Raw genomic sequence first — 12,015 nt, forward strand, 5'->3', positions numbered from 1 at the left:
GGTTAAAAAATATTTTCCAAACTACACGGAAATTGTACTTTTATAATCAAAGGAATGGAATCTTGGTTTTGTAGAAATTTCGTTCATTCACGTGAAACGGCGATGATCGAAACAGGATTTGAACAACTGTTTATATGAACCTCGGGCAACGTACGTTTTCCAGGACTGCATCAGATTACGTTCTATTCTTACCTCAGCGTCTGCAACGTTGACAAGACCGTACATACATGCATACACGTACACGACACATAGGCACCCACACAACATACGTACGGAGAAAAGCCTGATTTCCGGCCAAGACGTCTTCTTTTAATTTGCTCGCACATGGATCGGTATTGGTTTGGACTAGATTTTTTCGAGCCAGCGAATCCAACGAGCAATACGTATGTGTGTTACATACATACTCGTGGTACTTGTCAATGTTGCAGTTGGTTGGGCCCTGCGTGGATCGTCGTCGTTGCCAGTCAAAAATTTGTCTCGATGAAGTCATGTCTCGATGGAAACCGATATCGATTCTCTTACGAATTATATTACATAGCAAAGTACATTCATAAAAATATGTCGAGTCGTGAGCTGGTAATTTCGAAGAGCACGCGTAAGCTCGATAAACGCGATTCACGTAGAATCGAAATTGTGTAGGACTCATCGATCGACAAGTTGGTGGTCGACGAATCCGAGACAAGCTTGGCGGTTGCACGTTAATTACTAGGATGGTTGATGAATCGTTGGTTCGTAGATGGAGTTAGGACGGTCCGTACTCGTGGAGGACGATTGTTTTCAAAGCTTTGGCCCGTCTCGAACAATCGATAAATTTTCCGCGGTTCCCGTTGCGGCAAGTTCGTGAACCACGGTCACCGTGACGAGGGTATTCTGATTAATTACTTAAACTCGTATTGCCCGCCAAGAGCATCTCGTATTTCTCATCGGGCACCGTGTTAATTGTAATTATGTTACTATCAGCATCGCCCATTGTGCAAAGTACAATCCTGTACCATGCTGTTCAGTTGGTTAAGTATTCGTCGTGACAAGAGTCGTTGGATCGTTGTTGTTGCTGCCGCTATCGTTGCTGCTATTGTTGTTACCGTTGATTGCGTCCGATGGTTCTAACGGTACGTAGCGCGACGTCGAGTCGAGTTACTAGCGAGTATCTAGACTGCTAGAATTTATGACTGTCTCGTATGATGTATGGCTGTGACATTTGTTCCAAGTTATTCATCGTGCAAAGTTCGATGGGTCTGTAACAAATATCGTTGCGACGTGCTCGATGCTTTACTCGCATAGTTTATTATTTCTTCTGTCTATCACACAGATACGTTTGACATGGATATAATTCCTGCACAGAAGGAAACGGAAACGCGTGTCAGTCGGATAGGGTCGTCGATCGTTCAACATTCAACGGTTGTTAAACATTCCTGAAGTGTTTTGCAAAGAAATATATTCTTATAAGATGGTGGCGAGGGAAACATCGTCGTTTATCAACCGAAATATTATTCCATTCAGTTTGTTCGTTGTTAGATTCTTTTCCCTAGCGGAAAGCCGAAGAACGTAATTCCAAGAATATAAAGTTAGAACAACGTTGTATATGGTGTACTTATCACTTGGCTCTGAGTTCAATATAGATCTTCATTTTTAATTATAATCTCAACGATAAGAAACCAACATACAAACATCACACGCTGAGTTTTACATATATCAAATTATTTTTCTACATCTACTGTATCAACTAATATTCACAGTCGTGCAAGTAACATCATCGCTAGAAATTAAATTCCACTCACCAAGTCGAATGCAGCCATACCGAAAAGAATGGCAATGACTACGAGCGACCTCATAGTATTGCCCTAACTACCGGGGAACTAGAAAAACGATTAATGGGGCGATACAGAGCCAAAGAAAGCGACTGCTCTCTATCGCTCATAGTCGTGTCACGCGTTGCTATGTACATATTTATATGCCTTGGTCGTATACGTGTCGCTTACAGCCAAAATACACGTGCTCGTCTTTACGACTCTGATCGTTAGCTCCATCAGAAATAACCAATCAGACCCGCGTGTCTTGGCCTAATCGTCTTACCGGCTGTCTGTTATATCAACTGTTGCTCAATTACATTGACTGCTCTCAATTTACTGTTATGTCACGCGTTGCTACATCGTGTTATTTGCATGTGACGCTTTCGGCCAGTACGCGCGCTTATCTTTATGGTGGCGTTTGGTCTGTCAGAAATAAACCATCAGACCCACGTTCCCTCGCCTAACCAGCTCCGTATTGCACCGCACCGACGATTTCAACGACATTCCGGTGTTCTATCCCATTTCTTTCTATCCCATTCTTCGTGAATATTTCATAGCGATTTTATCCGTTGGATACAATCTAGTCAGAATCTTCTTCCTCCCTTTGATCAATCTGATCGTTGGATGCTAATCTTCTTATTAGGAGGACCGAAGTTACAGCGTCGAAGGAGTGTTTGCAGTGCACACGTGTAACGTATGACGCATCTAGCTTCACGCGCGTCTATGTAGCGGCGCACCTGGATCCGATTATAGACATGACTTATCGCACACAACATTAGGTTTATCGGATAAGTGTTTGCGGGCGTGGTGCAAGGAATATCCATCCCCTCGGAGACTATTCCCTTTGATCTCCGACATAACAGATTTTCTGCGATAAATGCCGTTGCATTTTTTACGCCGCTTCAGCTCCCGTGTACTCGGCTAACCTACATGTCTCGGTTTACTTAGCAACAGCAAGGTGTGGAATGAAAATTGGTGTGGAAGGGGTGCAGAGTAGGCGAAGCCGCAGGGACTACGCGTGATATCGGAGATTAAGCTCCTCCGCAATGGCGAACGGAGTACGATTTCGCGAAAGACAAATTGTTGTGAAAAATTGTCGCTCGGACTCGCAAGTTCCAAATTGTCGATGAATGATTGAAAATTGAAAAATGAAAATATACTATCTGCTAATTGATGTACATTCGGCAATACGTCGCGTTAGACTTTTTAGAGGACGGCCACTAGTGGACAGTGACTGAAGGCGTTATAATGCTATAGGTATTTCGATTTCTTCGAACCTTGTAATATCGTATCTAGACGAGATCCTTAAACTGCTTTGAATAGTTCGTAAATAGAACTAATTGTCTCGCGATTTTTACGAATTAATGCAAACGACGCTTCGTATTTCACAGAATTTCATTAAAATTAATATTTCAACAATTTCCAGAGATTTTCTATGATCATCATTAATTTACGCAATTGTAATTACGAAATTTTATAAGATCGAATCAAGCGTGTGCAGTAACTAAAATGATTCGTTGCACACGTTCTGTAGAATGCACGGAGATTTTACTAATTAATTGCATTCGGCACAGAATGTTGCAACGAGTATACATATATACACACTGACAATATAACAATCGTAATTAAAAATTAAAAAGCGTATTCATAAAATGATAGATGTTGTCTTGTACCAAAGGCTTGTCGTTTTTAATAATAAATGCAATCTTTTCGTTCATCGTCTATTTCTTATCGCCGGTAAAAAATTCCATTCCAATCTAATTCGCTACAGATAAAATTAAAACGACGATAAAAATGCATAAACGTTAGTAACAACTGCATATATGACGTCGTTTCTTAATTATTACATACACCGTGACTGTTTCATGGAAATTAGAGCAAAGGAAAGTGTGTTCTAAATAACTACGGGTGCTCGTGCTTTAAACTGTGTATTACACGGTAGAAAATGCGATTCGAACCTTGTTTTTTCCCCCTCGAATCTTCGATATGGCCGGTTCTGCCCCCGTATTCGTAACCGTGTCACGAAGCATTGGAACAGAAGGGTGCTCGTCGACTTTCTCGCCTTATTCAACGTCGTATCGTCACAGTTTCTTATTAATATTCTTTGTCTTTCTATACTTTTTAAAATACAACTCTTGAGAGTTTTCTATTCACTTTTCCTAGCTTTTTCTATTTCCACGCGTATAACTCGCAATTTATTAGGGCTGTCTTCCATCTGCAGCGTGGTTCACACGTGGCGATTAAACCCTTTTCACCGCGTATATCACTCGTCGCTCCGACAAAAGATACGTACATCCGCTACCCCTCTTTTCTGCCATCTCTTTCAACCTCGTGCTCCAATCATTTCTGTCCCTCCTTACCGCCGGTTCCTTCTCTTCCGCATTGTTTTTTGTCCTTCACCTCGTTCTCGTCGTTCCTTAATCCGCGCCTATTTCTACCGTTTCCTACTTCCTCTCGCCATCCTTCACCTCTCGCCTCCATCCTTACTCTCTCCCTCTCACTTTCTGTCCCTTTTCAGCCCGCAACCCTCTTTGATCCCCGTCCAGTCTCGGTCCATTCTCTTCCTCAGATCTACTCGTCTATTCCAACATTTTCTCGCTCGTGCACCTCTTTTTCCATCCCCTTAACCGTCCTTCTTGGACCGACCGACTCCATCCGAACCTTCTCCTTCTCTCTTGTCAGCCATCTCTCTTCGATCCAGTTTCCTCTTCGTTCCACTTTCCACCCCGTCCTCCTTTTGCCCCTCTCTCACTCTGTCTCCCTTTCAAGCCTACACGGCTCGATCCCTGTCGCACTCACGACCAACTCGTTCCCTTTCACTCTCGCCGCGTACTGCGTCTCTGTTCAACCAGCGCCCTCTTTCATCCACTCTGTCGGCCTGTTGGCGTCTCCGTTGGACGTAGTCGTCGCGTCGCACGGATCGGTCCTGCGCGATGGGGATGCTGCGAGATAATCGTTCCCCCTTCGGCCCGCGAACAGCCGACCCCTTTCGGACACCCCCGCGCCGAGGGAAGCAGCAGTAAGAGCCAGGCCGCCGCCATAGCCGCTCCCCGGGCAACGAAGGAGGAGAAACCGGCGTACCATTCTCTTTTCCTTTTTTCCTTTCTATTTTTCTCTCTTTCTCTCTTGCGATCCGCGAGCGAAGATACGCGTTTCTTCCGCGGCGACGTTGTAACCTGCACCAGCTCTCTGCACGAGCTGTCCACTCGTCCAGCGACGCTGTTCGAGTAACATCGAAGGGCAGACGGCAGCCGAGCATCCGTCAGCGGATCATGTGACGCGGACCTGAACACGCTCGACGTTGCCCTTAAACGCGTGTGCTCGATGACAGCGGGCGAAACGGCGCTGCCGACGACGTCGCCCGTGCTACGTCTTCGATTCGCTGCGTGGAACGTGGACGACAACCGGTGCAAGTTGGTGCCAGTGCGCTAACCTCGATTCCGTGGCATCGCGACGTCACGAACCTCGCGGACTGCGTTCACCGCTCGATCGCTAGCTCTCGCTGAGATTACGCCGTGTGCGCGGTAAAGAAAGCAGCGGGTCGCCAAGCTCTCGCACGAGATGCAAAGCTACGATGACACCGGTCATCGTGGAGAAACGACAGCCTGGAATTAGTAATCGGCCAATATCGACTAACGGTGGTATCGTTTGATGACTCGAAGCGACGCACGAGAACGTGGTCCGCGATGATGCTGATCGTTCGTCGTCACTGCCGAACATGCGTTGCATCGTAAGTCGCTTTCAGCGATCCAGCTTGCTTGCTTGCCTACGATATACGGCTGTCGCAATCGTTCTGGTGACGTGATTCCAAAGGATCGTCCACTAGGATGGTGGCGAGGGTCGTTGAGATGGGAAATGTTGACGCACGGCATCCCCACGTTTCACAGCCTCGCTGCATCGACGTGTTCGGCCAAGCAAGGCCGACGTTCTCGACGAGCTAATTGATTTATATCTTCGGGAAAGCCTGGCCGGTGAGCGATCTCGGCGTCATCGTTCGCTGCTCGGTAACAAAGCGACAGACGCTCGACGAGATGGCCGAGAGATCGCGCGAATGAAAGAAGAGAGTATATCGGCTGAGTATCCTTCGAGGGGAACAAAGAAGAGGAACACACGTGTTGCTCGAATGCAAAGCAGCTTCTTATACGTCGAGGCTGTCGTTGCGTGCTCGCCGCAGCCAAAAAGTTACGCGAGATTGTGCAACGTGCGAATCGATATCATTCGGCGGAACGTCCGAGAGCGATCCGAACAGCTATCGTATTTTACTTCTCGCGCAGAGGATAAAATTCTGGCCTGGTGCGACTTCTGTGCGCCACTGGATGACCTTAACCTTTCGCGTTTCGGGGGAAGAAGTGGTCGAGGGATTAGACGTCGGACAGGGATCGTGGAGAAGCGTGAAAATTCGAGAAAGAATCCCCCTGCGACGTGACGGATCTAATTGAACGTATAACTGTACGCTCTTATCGACGAGCAGCCCGTAGAAGCAAGGGACGGAAGAAAGGATGAGAGGCACGTTGACGCATTCGTGCTGGATTTTTAGGCGAACGATCGCTGCACGCGTTTTGTACCGCGACGATTTCTCATCACGTACGCCACTATGAATCTCATCGACCAACATAGTGATTCGTGCGCCGCCGAATCGTAACGCAATTACCAAGTGTCTTCTAAACGATAAGCATCGATCATCGACATCGAACGAATCTCTCCTTATTGAGAAGCGCGCCGCACGACGGAATATTTATACCGAATATTTCAACAGCCACTTATTCGATCGAATACGATCGGCGAAACATTATCCATAACCGCATACACGTAGAGCGAACAGACGCGCGAGTAACTACGTTCTTCTCACGAACGACAAACGTACGAGCCCCCGGTATCGTCCAAGTTTCATCAGCAACGGCCAACGTCGAAGACGCTCTTTGTAAACGAGTGCAGTCAGCGGCGCATACAAACAGCTCATTTGCATTCTAACGATAAGCAAACATGACCGGACGGTTCGCCTAGGTTTGGAACGCAAGTCGGCGATAGTTTGATCGTTTCGGCAAGATCGGTAGCGCTGAAACGTGGTGCACGTTCCGCGACTTTGGACACTGTGCTTGGGACTGAAGCGCGGATCGGTGGTGTCGGCCGATCGTGTTGAGTCATCGTGTTGGGCCTGCGATGAGTTCGGTTCAAGGATAAACTCAACTTGTTGCGAGAGAACACACGTACACGAGGTGGGTGGCGGAGGAGGAGTAGATGCGTGTGGAAGTGTGTCTTGACGTGAGGCGACGCTTTGGTGCGAATGTGTGTCGGCTGGTGTGGTCGTTGGTGTCGCTGCTGATGGTTGCATCGCAGCCAGCCGTAAAGGAATACGCTATTTCGCGCGAGTGTCGGTACCGTGGCGTCGTGGAGGTGTCGTTGCTCGGTCGACCGGTGTCGATTCCCTCGATGATCGATCGACGACGCGGCCTCCGTTTCTTTCGATCGATTTCGCGACCGTGTTGTATCGAGCGGCCTGGTCGTTCTCGCTCGTCCGTATTTTCAACCGCGTCGCACACGAGATGAGCAACGGGAGCAACGTGCTCGTCGAGCATCGGTGTTGGTGAGTATGGTCAGACGTATGGCGTTCCTCTGCCTCTCCATCCATGTGTGTCGTATGTGCGTGTGTGCGCGCGCGACTCTCGCTCCGTATGATCTACGTGTGCATGATCTACGTGTGTAGGTGTGCGGAGCCGTGGGTGCGCGCACGATAGGATGGTTAGGTACTTAGTAGCTCGTTACTGCCACCGAACTACCATCGAAGTAGTTTAATCCAACGACGTCGCTGCGTGTTGTATTAATGTCCTGCTATTAAACGGCACTAACTCTTTCCAGACAGACCGCTGCAACTAGCGCGCAAGCAGACGCCTCTTTTTCCCTATCGATAATTGGCTCTTTCGATTTGCTCGCAGGTGATATCGTTCCAAATCAATGGTTGTTGTTTTCTATAGGACGAGGTAGGTCAGTCGCGACGTGTGTTTAAAGACTACACGGGAAAAAACATGATAATCCAGTTTGTTGGTTTTCTGACTTGTATACTTTTATTTATATATCGACTGTAGGATCCGTGCAGAAGCTGAGGCCCGAGGCTGCGTATTTTTCATAGAGTACAATATCGAAAGAGCGGCCTGCCAGCAAATATGAATAACTCTTTTGTATAATGCGTTTACCCGACACTTTGTGCGTATCTTATCGAAACATTAAAATATTTATTTAGAGCATGGCGATGTGACTCTGTACGCATTCGATGGGAACTTATAATTCGTTCTTTGAGCTTGAATATTTCTTTTGTATACTTTTCAGTACTTCCTAAAGAATTTTGGAGAAATCAAGACCCTCTTTTATTTCCTTTTTTATTTATATCGCGATATTACAGTCTTTGAGGGAATGCAGGACATAACTGCACGCAGATAGATCTGCTTTGGCGAGTAAGAACTTTTTTAGTTATTTTTCGTAATTACGTTAGCTTAGCTTTTCGGTCCGTTTTGAGTGAAAATTCACCTTTACTATCTATCTAGTTGGTAGAGAAATCCATTAGACGTTAATATATTTGCTGTTATGGCGGCGAGATTTTGTCAACTGGCAGAAATCGATGGAAAAGCAAAATTATATTCGGTAAAAGAGAAGCGACAAAAAGTAGGTTCTGCCACGTATATGCATCGAAACTTTAAGCCGGTCTCTTTAGGAGACGAATCCCTTTATATTCGGATTTTGTTTCTCGGCTTTGGTTTATGTTTGCGACACTCGAGAAGAAAAATGCAGATGAGAAAAGTACATAGGGAAAGAAGGGAAGTAAACAAAATACGTAGAAAGAAGAAAGTAAAATACAATATCGTAGGAAAGGCGAGCACATCGAAGAAATTTGTAAAAAGTTTCATTTAAAAATTGGAACACGATAGAGGTACAATTAGAAAGAATATAACGCGACATTACCATAGCATGGATGCTGCTGATATTACAATGTCCAGTCGCAACGCAGTATTCTGATATATGTTGAAGTTATCTCTATTCTCAAGTTTTACGTTCTCCACGAAAAACATTGTAAAAGTTTTTTGGTCGTCCCGCATGTGACGCCTCGTCCTCTCTAACCGTATCATTATACTTGCTCTTGGCGGAATTTTTAACTCGCGTCATCTATGTACACACTCCTTTCGTAAGAATAATTTTCAAGTTTCGAACAAAACACAACGATTCCTTGGTATAAAAAGTAACATAAATGAATTGCCCTTCGTAAACTGGTTAGATGTATAATATCCGTAGATATTGCGATTTCAATGATTTAGTAATTAATACTATTGTTACTCATGTAGCAACCATAACGAATGTAACGAATATTTAACGCGTAATACAACACGAACGTAACAAATAGCCGAATCTCCTGCGCCGTAGGCAATAGGATATTTTATTCAAGCACGTTGTTTTCGCTCCACCATATCGTTCATTATTGTGCAGGTGTATTTTAAGTAGAAACAACAATGATTTCAATGATTTTGTGTAATTTTATTCTATAAATAAGAGACACGCGTAGTATTTTTCAGATATTAATCACTCTTGACGCGTTTCTCTTAATTAATTATTTATAGACGCATCGACTATTCTAATAATTAATTCATTGCAGTGATGGGTCGAGTTTCGTCATTTTTGCGAAACGTTCGTTTGTCTTAGCGTTGTCGAATAATATTAACCATAAAACTATTTAATTAGAAAGTGAGATTAAGAGCTGGGATCAAACAGCATCAAACAGCCCCGAAGATTAAAAAATAAATAAGATCAAATGATTGAAAACGAAGAATTAGATAAAATGGAAGATTTGCTTCAGTCGCTGGAGCAGGTATTAAGATTTTTCCCTGTCGCAGCGTTCGTTTGTTAGAACGCTGGTACTGCATTTTATCGGATTTTGTGCAATTACAGGATCAACGAGTGGGGACAAACTGCGGATAGAGAGCGAGACGAATTAAATTTATGAACGTCTAGCAAATATGATTGGGGTGATAAACGATAGAAAAACACAGGGTTCCTGCCATATGTGCGACGTTTATGTGACGATATTTGAGGCACGTGGCAGAATCGTAAAAACGGGGGCGCCAGTTTTAGTATTACCTATTCAGGACAAGGGAAAAGACGTTGAACCCCTAAAATTTGTAATTTATAGCCTGTTTGGTTATTTTATTTGCTCAGATAGGCTTGCCTTAAGCTTTATTTCTTTCCTTGCAGAATTTATAACTTTGGTTATCCGCAGGTATTAAAAAATTTACCCGATCTAATGCCATTCCACGCACATCTTTATATTTTACCATAAATCTACTATACGACCCACGATAAATTAGTTCTAGAGCCTGTTTCCTCGTTGATTTACGAGGATAATTATACTTGGACGTACTGATTGGAAATCATTTCGATCCTTTTCCGCTGCCTGTCGCACTGTGCAAAAGGGCGAAGCCAAGTCTCGAACTTCCACTTTGTTACGAGCATGTTTGAGAAAGATTTGTTCACAACGCATTAATTTTTATACGAATAGGACTTTTTGTAGTCTTGCTCGAGGAATGTTTAGCAACGGGAGTTGAGGAAAATTGCTTTACGCGAAAAATTTGCGACTTTGGTCGATTTATGGAAATAAGGTCTCGTTGCGTAATAAAGTAGAAGCTTTCGTCTATACTTTATCGTGCGTGTAATACTTCACTTCTGTACAGAGTTGCCTTAAAATAATTATTTTCTAGTTGGACGATTTCCCCCGTTGGTTGACATATTCGTGAAATTTTTCTCGCTTACAGAATTCATCGACGAAACGTTCACAAAAGCTTTGCATTAATCCACACGTTAAACGAATTAGGGGCAATCGTAATCTATTTTGAAACTATCGCGTATTTGATGAAACTTCGGCACAGCACTTACAGCGAAGTCGAGTACACGTGCACCGAAAAGATTTTCAAACTCGATTTTCCCGAAACTTAAATCTTTGACGAACAAATATTATTCCTTCTTTTCGAGTTATTTTTACAACGAGTTTACGATCTTCGAAGATTCGATGACGAAGAAAATGTAATATGTAATATATAATGTAAAAATATAACTAAAAATGAAATTAAACCAACGGAATATGGATATTAGCGTGTAGGTTGAAAGTTAGGCGGCGTTGTCGCACACTAATTACATGACTCGTATCCGCAAGTACCAACTATTCGTAAATTTAACGATAGCAGACGCTCTGTATCGATTTCTCTCAGCAAAACCGTCAGAATAATTCTTAAGAGAAAACTTTGCACGTACCAGGACTAGTTAAATGAAAGTTGAAATTGAAATGAAATTAAAGTAACAGAATATGGATATTAGCGTGTAAGTTGAAAGTTAGGCGGCGTTGTATCAGACTAATTACATGACTTGTATCTGAAAGTACAAACTATTGGCAAATTTAACGTTAGCAGACACTGTATCGATTTCTCTGGCCAAAACTGCCAGCGTCGGAGAATAATGCTTCGGAGAAAACTTTTCACGTGCCAGGAAAAATTCTGCCTGGCAATCTGAGCAATCCGAGCAATCTGAGCGACGTGCAAGGTGTCTATTACTCGCGTAACGGAATTTCGCGCAGGTATCCCGAGTGGAGAACGAATGTGCCCGTAAAGTGAAATCAAGTGGCTTATTAATCTCGCATAAAGCGCGGCCGAGGAATTGCTGCTCCAGCCGGAAGGAAATTCGATCGGCTGCGACGGAAGTTGTAGCGCAGGAACCTGCTCTTTAGTCGCAGCCGCATTTCATCCGTGAAGAATCGCTTAGATTATCGTTGCTGGATTGCTTACTGCGAGATGCCGCAACTATCGGTAAAGCGAACGTCGATGGAACGTGACAGGGGGGATGCGATAAAAATTCAGGCAAATTTATTAGAAACGATGGCGAAGATCTCGAAAGAGATACCGAGAGAGATTGCAGGATCGAATGAAGCTAGGTCAATCGTAAAAATTCTGATTAGTTTGAAGACGCATTAGAGATAGGAGTTTGAGATCGAATTGAGATTAAAACGGACGAATAATATCGTTTCCCCTGTGAATATTCTTGCGTCAATCGCGTGATCCGTATCGGCCGACCTAAAACAAACTTTTTTTTAATGACGAACTTGCCTTTATTTTTGTATCGCGTTTAAATGTTTGGAATGAAAAGAGCCAAGAATGATATTTGCATAGAGAGTTTCATAACTCAGTTGCAGAAAAGT

At 44.1% G+C, this 12,015-nt stretch overlaps 1 protein-coding gene across 14 annotated transcripts in view; it reads left to right on the forward strand.

The window, feature by feature from the left end:
• Window positions 1-4,781: 4,781 nt before the first annotated feature.
• The window catches only part of LOC100647879 (cyclic nucleotide-gated cation channel alpha-3), a 233,903-nt gene continuing 226,669 nt past the window's right edge, over window positions 4,782-12,015 (forward strand). For 5 of the 14 annotated variants that reach the window (XM_048413988.1, XM_048413993.1, XM_048413992.1 and 2 more), the window contains exon 1: window positions 4,787-7,374. The gene's annotated coding sequence lies outside the window, so the exon portion shown is untranslated. Of the gene's footprint in view, window positions 7,375-12,015 lie in introns of all 14 variants that reach the window. The other 9 variants (XM_048413997.1, XM_048413998.1, XM_048413999.1 and 6 more) reach the window with 6 other exon arrangements.

Source organism: Bombus terrestris, chromosome 17 (assembly GCF_910591885.1).
Source record: "Bombus terrestris chromosome 17, iyBomTerr1.2, whole genome shotgun sequence".
NCBI classification, from domain to species: Eukaryota; Metazoa; Arthropoda; class Insecta; order Hymenoptera; family Apidae; genus Bombus; species Bombus terrestris.